Consider the following 8,872-nt stretch of genomic DNA (forward strand, 5'->3'; position numbering starts at 1 on the left):
GAAGAGAGAGGACTCTAACTAGAAACTCAAGCTTTGGGGCCTTCTAAAAATATAATCTTGACCTTCTCCATGCATACCCATCAGTTATGAACTCCAAAAATGTGAATTGGAACATGAAAATGCTAAATTTAACAATTAGCAGCTAACTAGCATCACAACTGAAAAAATCGTCAGGAAATGTCACAGCTACAAAGTAAAGGAATTTTAGAAGCATTGGGAAAGTGAAAATTCGACACTCCAAATTTTCCAAAACTATAGACTTGCAAAGGTACGGATGTGTGGAAGTCTCATGATCAAAACTGGCAGAATTCCCCCGAGTCAAAATTAACAATTTCCCATTTAGATTTTCTTGCAGTTTTACCAAAATGATGTCCAGTTGACCTACCTTTAACTATTATATTGTAGCAGTGACTTCCAGAGGTTCCGAAAAATCTAATACTTTGTATTGGGCCCTTATACTCATATGGAAGTCACAAACCTCCTTTCAAATCTCATCAAAACTTTCCATCTTATTATCTAACTCCTTAAGTGCCTCCTCAGCCTTGAAAACTCTCCTTATATCATCCTCAGAGGAAACTACTTTGAAGGAACCTCAAATTTGTTATACTACTACGCCTATGGAGCATAAATTCTCTCTAGAGGCATCATCAAAAATCTCCAAGATCACCTCGCTACAATGTTTATCATCCTCCAATATGTTGGCCTATGTCATTTCCTACATATCTTGGATATCCTCGAACATACACAGCATAAACTTGTTTCATGCTTATATCTTCTCAATCCAATCATCAAATGTATCCATCTCTTCACTTGTGAAAATAGCTAGCAACATCCTATACTTGTGCCCCATGGTCTTCTATAATATCATAAAATGATTAGACCATTTAGAGATTTCATCCACCAGGAAAAGTCCTAGTTTACCTCACCTCCTAATTTCCTAACATTTTCTTGAATGTTGAGTAACAACCACAAATTAGCTTCAATGATCTCTACTCCCTATGTCTCAAAATTGTGATGCCACTAGTAGTAGGCATCCAAAAATGAATCTATTTGTGGTGGAATTAGAGCTTATTTTTGAAGGAAGCCTTCAAAGCGATCTCAGGGTTAACCGAGTCAATGGGACTAGCTACCTCTTTGAAAAATTCCTGCGATGCCTTATTTTGTTTTTGAAAAATTTGAATCTCTTCCACACCTTGGTCTAATTGGAAAAACACTTGCCATAGACTCATGGTGGTCAAAACTTCAAGGTGTCCTTAGTGGGCTTCCCTAATACAATCTGTTGCATATGATAACCTTGGGGAGTTATGCTTGGGGTATTTGCATGTGTTGGAGGAATAGCAATTGGTGCAACCAAATTTTATTTCTTGTTCCTTGTCACAAAAGCTAACTATTGGGGATCCTCTTAAGGTGGCATTAATGTTTGTAGAGTTTGAATGAGGACTGACACTCCTTCAATCTCATTAGTAATATATGTCCTTTTCCTAGCCTTTACTACTTGGGATAGCTACTTTGGAGTTGTATCTTATAAGGATCCCAACTTCTGAGGTGATGGAGTGGTCAAATAGGCTAGCACTTTATATTTCTCTATGCTCCTTTTTGGAGTCTTCTCCACTCTCTATTGGTCTACCACTTGTGTGGTCATTGTTATCCTTGGAGGAAATGGAAGTCGTGCCACTACTGGCAGAGTTTTCTCACCAGTGGGGGCCTTCTTGTTTCCCTACTGGTACTCCTTGTTTTGTACTTGCATCTCCCTTGGTCTCTTGATTTTTCCCTTCTGCTATCGGAGGAGGAATGGGCATTGTGTCTTTGTCTGGAGGAGGCAAAGGCAGTGACTAGATTTTTGGGGGGTGGTAAAGGCACATATGTCTGTACTTGCAGGAACAGAGGAATGTTACTCAAGTCAATGCCTTTCAGCTCCTCACATGGTGTATCCCTTATATCTCCTTCCTCTAAGTATGTTTATAGAGGCATGAAGTAAAAATCTAAGAAATCAAACACATTGGAGTCAAACCCAGTTCTAGTCTCTGTCCAAAATTCCTTCTCATGATCAATAGATTCTTCTATTTGAATCAATTGTTCTTGTTTGGATGCAAGAGTTTGGCTTAGGCTTTGTCTTGTTTCCTTTTCTTCAGTTGGCTGAGTTGAATGGGTTCTCCTATTGAGAGCTATGTAGTCGACTGGATCATCTTCCCCTTCTTCTAAATCTATCAATATTGTCTCGGGGAGAGAGGTTGAAAAAGTGCTACTATTCTTCTTCTTCTTCAACCTTCCCCCCTTTTGTCCAGTCACCACAATCTTTGTTTTCTTCCTCTTTGAGACCATTGCGTGGCCTCTTCTTGTGCTTGTGGCTCTGGTGGATGCTCTTCTTCTTCCATATATATTGCTTTTCTCTTCTTGTTCTTACTCTTTTATTCATTATATACAAATCCAAGACTTTCTATGCTAGAGTCATATCCATCTTGCAGTAGTCCTTGATACGAACTTCATAGTCATCTACATTGTTGATCTAGTAATCCTCAATAGAGGCGTCTGGACCAAAACCTTGGCCTACAACATGTTTAAATATCCCGAGGGGATCAAGATATGGGCACGCCACAAGAAACTCCTCCAAGGAATATTTCTCCCACTCGATCTCAAAAGAGGCAATATATCTCTTCCTCTTGACCTAGAAAGGTCTATGCAAATGGACCATTCCCATGTTTTCTAATGCTTCCCTCTGATTCTATCATAGTTCGAGCTCGATTGCCTTCTTATCTCTAATAGGATCAACCCATTAAAAGGATAGTGAGGAAGTTGTGCCACCCACTTGGATATAAGTGAAAGTGTTGAATTGGATGAAGTATGATCCAACTTGGGTCACCTTCGTTGCTTCCTCAACAGATATCCTTTTTGCATAATCACCTTCGGAAACCTTATCACCCCAAAAATGAAGGTGTCGTTGACTGTCTTGTATTAAAGGCCTCCCTCTCACGGCTCCTTTTGTACCAACTACGAGTACACAATATATGGCCATGCATTTGGGTTTTTTGGGTTCCCTTTCCTAGTGAGTTTGGGATACTCTACCCTAACATAGAGTAAATAGACTACATATGATGACATATAGAATCTAGGGTCAATATTGACCAAAGTATGAAGGTGTTGTTGACTATCTTGTATTCAAGGCCTCCCTCTCACAGAAATATCCAATATCTAATATCATGTAGCCTTGTGTCATGTCGACTTTTTCGAGCTTGGAATGAGGAGCCCAAGCTATAAGTACCTCTTTTGAACAATATTGTGTACTTCATCCTAATGCTCCTGATACCATCTATCGGCACTCTCATATGAAATCCCATAGTATTCATCTAATAGAGGGAGGTGGAATACCTCCTCAATGTTGACTATCTTGTATTCAAGGCCTCCCTCTCATGGCCCCTTTTGTACCAACTACGAGTACACAATATATGGTCATGCATTTGGGTTTTTTGGGTTCCCTTTCCTAGTGAGTTTGGGATACTCTACCCTAACATAGAGTAAATAGACTACATATGATGATATATAGATCTAGGGTCAATCTTGACCAAAGTCAACTACCTCCTCAATGAAGGTGTCATTGAGGAGGTGGAATACCTCCTCAATGAAGGTGTCGTTGGCTATCTTGTATTCAAGGCCTCTCTCTCATGGCTCCTTTTGTACCAACTACGAGTACACAATATATGGCCATGCATTTGGGTTTTTTGGGTTCCCTTTCCTAGTGAGTTTGGGATACTCTACCCTAACATAGAGTAAATAGATTACATATGATGACATATAGAATCTAGGGTCAATCTTGACCAAAGTCAACTACTTGTCTAAGGAGTCACTAAGGATAGTGCCCCAATTAATCTTGTTGTTCATTTTTCTTGTCTTCTTGATGAAGTGTACCATCCATGTCTCAAGATGGTTGGTCGTGGTGAGACTCATTTGTCTGCTCAAAAGTGTGATGCAATATCCAATATCTAATATCGCATAGCCTTGTGTATGTCGACTTTTTTGAACTTGGAATGAGGAGCCCAAGCTATAAGTACTTCTTTTGAACAATATTGTCTACTTCATCCTTATGCTCCTGATACCATATATCAGCACTCTCATATGAAATCCCATAGTATTCATCTAACAGAGGGAGGTGGAATACCTCCTCAATGTTGTTGAGTCTAATGTCCAAAACAATCTCTCTTATGATGCTCTTTACCACCCTCTCATTAGGAATATAGTGATGGGTGAGGATCATGATTAACTTGGACAATTGTACTGAGGTAAGATGTGATGCAGCATTAGCAAGCCAATTTGAATCAATATCGAGATCATCTCGGATCTCTCATGTGATTTTTGCAAAAGACCAAGAATTAATTCCAATCTAAATGCCTCAATTTAGTATCTTTGCCTTTGGAATGGAGATCTATGAACCTTGACTTCTTTGGAACACCTTTCAACTTGAAAGTTATTGGATTGGAAGAGATCTATGTTGTTGCTGAAGATGAGGAATCTATTATAGCTTGTATCAAAAGATGTTTTCAATGTCTCCATTAAGAGCTTAAGTGAACAGAAGACACAAAAAGACCTCAAAAAACCAACTAGCAAGGCTAGAAGACTAAGTGGAAAGAGAAAAACACAAAAGTTGAGACCTATGCAAGTTGCGCAACCTGTGCAATTTGTGCAAAACATGAACCATCAATATGAAAAGGAATATGGGTGTGGTGAAGTGTGGAGGTTGTGGACCTGCGCACTTGCGAGGATGCACAAGTGTGAACATGTGCAAGACGGTGGATTGTGAAGAGATAAAAGAATGTGCACCTGTGCACAAAAGGATTTGTCCATAAATAATTTTAAAATTTTGTCCATAAATATACTATATATTTCTTAACCTATAAAATAGGAAAATTCTTTAAACTTTGTATAAAAATATATGAAGAAGAAATTAATTTTACATATATACATTTTTTTTTTAAATGCTTCCCAAAATTGTCTTTAAAAGAGCAAAATAACAACTATCTCACTAAAATATATTCTATTACTATTATCTTTATCTATTCTACTATTATCATTATCTATAATTTTAAGCTTAAATCATTTACTCTTTATTAGTTTTAAATTTAAGTGTCAAAATTAATGCAATAGTTTTGTTTATTGTCTTTCAAGATTACACTATATGACAATATTTGATCATTGGTCATTATATTTGATATTTGTCATTATATACTTGATTATATTAAAATTTAAAAATAACTTAATTATTTCTAAAAATAACTTACTAATTTTCTTACTTCTTTGTATCACAATTGCTATCTCTATTTCTATAGTTATTTCTCACCTTCTAACTATTTGGGAGGAACTTTGACTCATTGCGTCTCTTGTTTTCTTTTGTGTCTAATTAGTAAAAGAAACCTTTAATTGAAAGGCTTTTTCTCATCACACATCCCTCTTGTGATAGTTAATTACTTCAAACATCTTTTTTAGACCTTCTTCTCAACTCAGAATGCTTGGAGTAGAATTTTTCACATGTATTTGCTTTTCATACTAGAGAAGAACCATGTTTGGGAATATACAATCTTTTGTCCTCTTATATTTGTTGAATTGTGAGATTTTTTAGAGCTTGTTTTATTTTCAACCTTAGAAGTCGACAACTAATATTACTTTTAATGCAAATGATTTTTTAATTCTCCAAATAAAAAGCATTGTATTATCACACTACTTATTTTCAAACCCAAACACATGTCAAGAAACAGAGCTTGGAGATTCAACACTTCCAAGACTTGCACAATCACTGTGGTGAGGCACCTCATATGATGAGCAATATTCCTCCTAATAACTAATGCAAGGGTCTTCGTCATTGGACCCAAATGAATTCATTGTTAAGACAACCTTGATTGCTTCTCACCTCTTCAACATAGGAGTTGGACTCATTCCTTCAATAGAAAATCTATTGGTAAAGTAGACCTTCTCCAACCTAGGGCATTGTGTGCATTCACATCATCATGACTTTGTTACGAAGCTACTTATGCCTCTTACAATCCAAGCTTTTAAGTGGGCAGGTGGTCCTTAATCCTCCCTCTCAAACCATATGAGCGCGTTATTCCTTGTCCTTCAGATGAATTATCACATCAGTTTTTTGGGTTATAAACACTTTATTAAGCAACAATTTCTTGATAAAAAAACTCATAATCATTAATTAGATTTTGATAAGTCGTGTATCACCTTAACTTTTTAACTTGTAAGCCTTAATATATGCACTTCTATGTTTATTGATATCTAAGTCTATTAAGTGTCTCCAATACAAACATCAAAAGTGAAGAAAAAATAGAGGCAATGAATGGGAACTTAATCTCAATTGAAATATTCATTTCAATAAACTAGCCATTAAGTTAGATCCCTATAGTACTTTGAAATTTATCGATAATGTAAAAAACTATCTTGAGGAGGTACTGACACTAAAAAAACAAGGGCTCTATTTGAGCATGAGTCCCTGCCTATTAGGACAAAGACAAGTAGAAGAAAATAAAATATTAGAAAGAATAATTAATTATTAGAATGACTAATTCATAGGTGTATATTGAGTGTAAATATTTTTTTGTTAGTTATTGTTATTATATTATGATTCTATAATAACAATTTAATGATTTGGATACTAAGGAAGATGAGAAGGCACCGGAGGAATACCCTTTCAAAAGAGATTTGGAGGATCTTCTGGGCTCACCTTTGGCGAGGACTTCGGTGGAGGAGTGTCTGGAAGATGGAGAAATAGAAGGAACCAACACTCTACAGGATTTGACAACAATCCAGATTGGGGGGAGCAAGCTTGAAACCCTTTCTAAGGAGAAAGGGGTAACCCCATCTATTATGGGCTCCTCAACAACACAGGGGGGGGACCATAAACCTAAGGAAGGTGATTTAAGGGAGTTAGTTTGCACCCCTGTGAGGATGGTCAAGGCCTCGCAGGCTGAGATAGCGGCAAGAGTAATGGCAAGCATTGATAATACAGATAAGGAGATGAGCCCCTCTTTGCCTCAAGAGGAGGATAATGGTGAATGGGAAGTGCAAAAGAAGAAGAGAAGGGGGGGGGGGGGGGAGAAAACTAGATATTGGAGTATCAGGAACAGCAAGAAGACCATCAAGCAGAGTTACCAAGACAAAGCAAACTGCTAGAGATGTAGCCAGTGGTAAACAGCTTACACTAGAGACAGTAACAAAAGGTAAGAAATGAAACTCCTTTCATGGAATATAAGGGGATTGAATAATCCCCAGAAGCAGTATGCTCTTAAGCAATTAATGTCTCAGGAAAAAATAGACTGTGTGTTAATTCAAGAGACAAAAATGTCTAGCTCAAATTTTAATAAAATTGCTAGCTATATCTGGCTAGGGGCGAGGTATTTACATAGGGATTCAGATGGAGCATCGGGGGGAATTGCTACCATGTGGAGTCTAAACTCATTGAAGGGCTATGAGATCTGGAAGGAAAAAACTTTATAATTACTCATTTCCAATCGAATAGCCACAGTTGGAAACTAATTAATATCTATGCACCTAATAGCAGATTAGGGAGGAAGGAAATGTATGAAAATTTGATAAGGATATCTGAAACTATGTTGGAGGAGCAATGGATGTGTATGGGTGATTTCAATACTCCTCTTTACCATTCGAAGAAGAGGGGAGGCAACAGAGAATGTCAGGAGAGCTTGCAAGACCTAAGTGAATTTACAAGGAAGTTGGACTTCATGGATGTGGAGCTGAGGGGTAACCCATACACCTGGACTAATAATAGGAAAGGTGAGCATCTCATTCAGGTTAGGCTAGACAGATTATTACTGTCAAGGAATTGGAATAACATGGGTAACTCCTACTTGGAGAATCTCAACAGAACGGTGTCTGACCACTCACCCATTTTATTCCATTGGGATGATGGCTTTAAAGAGGGAAAGAAACTTTTCAGATATGAAATAATGTGGGAGTCACATCCAGAATTCAAAGATAAGATTCAGGAGTGGTGGAATATAAGAATAGAAGGTACTGCAATGTACAGACTTACCCAGAAACTTGATAATATTCGAAGAAATGTCAGAGCATGGGCTAAAAGTTCATTTGGGGACCTTTTTAAAAGTAATGGAGAAGTAGAGGAAAAGCTAAAAAAACTCCAAGGGGTTATTGCAGAAGGGAATAAGTCGGAGGAGAATGTTTAGGAAGAGGAGAAACTTAGAAAGAGGTGGAAAGAGATCCTCCAAAAGGAGGAAATTTTCTGGAAACAAAGATCTAAAATTCAATGGCTGAAGGAAGGGGACAAAAATACTACTTTCTTTCATAGATCTGCTTCTAACCACAAAAGAAGAAACACTATCTCAAAACTAAATGAAGAAGGGGGAAGGGTGTTGAAAGAGCAGGAGGAAATGGGGAAGCTTGTGATAGACCACTTCAATAAGGTTCTTAAGAAAGATAACTTCGTTGGAAACCAGGTGATTAGGAGAAGTCTGATTAATTCAATCCCAAGGAGTATAAGAGAAGAGGAAAATGATCTGATCCTTGGTAAGATCACGAAAGAGGAAGTGAAAAAGGCAGCATTCTCAATGAAAGATTTCAAGGCCCCGAGCCCCGATGGTTTCCCACCTACTTTCTTTCAGCATTTCTGGGAGGTGATCAAATCAGAGGTAATTTGGGCGACTAGGGATTTTTTCAGAACAGGTAAACTACTACGGAGCATAAATAAGACCTTTATTGCCCTAGTTCCAAAAAATTCCAATCCTCTAAATTTGAATGATTTTAGACCTATAAGTCTATGTAATACTATCTACAAGGTCTTTGCCAAGGTTTTAGTGAACAGATTAAAGCCTTTCTTGGAAAAAAAATTATTGGTAGTCCTCAGAAG

This window comes from Cupressus sempervirens, chromosome 8 (genome assembly GCF_028749045.1).
Source record: "Cupressus sempervirens isolate cs-2001-9-10 chromosome 8, ASM2874904v1, whole genome shotgun sequence".
Lineage (NCBI taxonomy): Eukaryota > Viridiplantae > Streptophyta > Pinopsida > Cupressales > Cupressaceae > Cupressus > Cupressus sempervirens.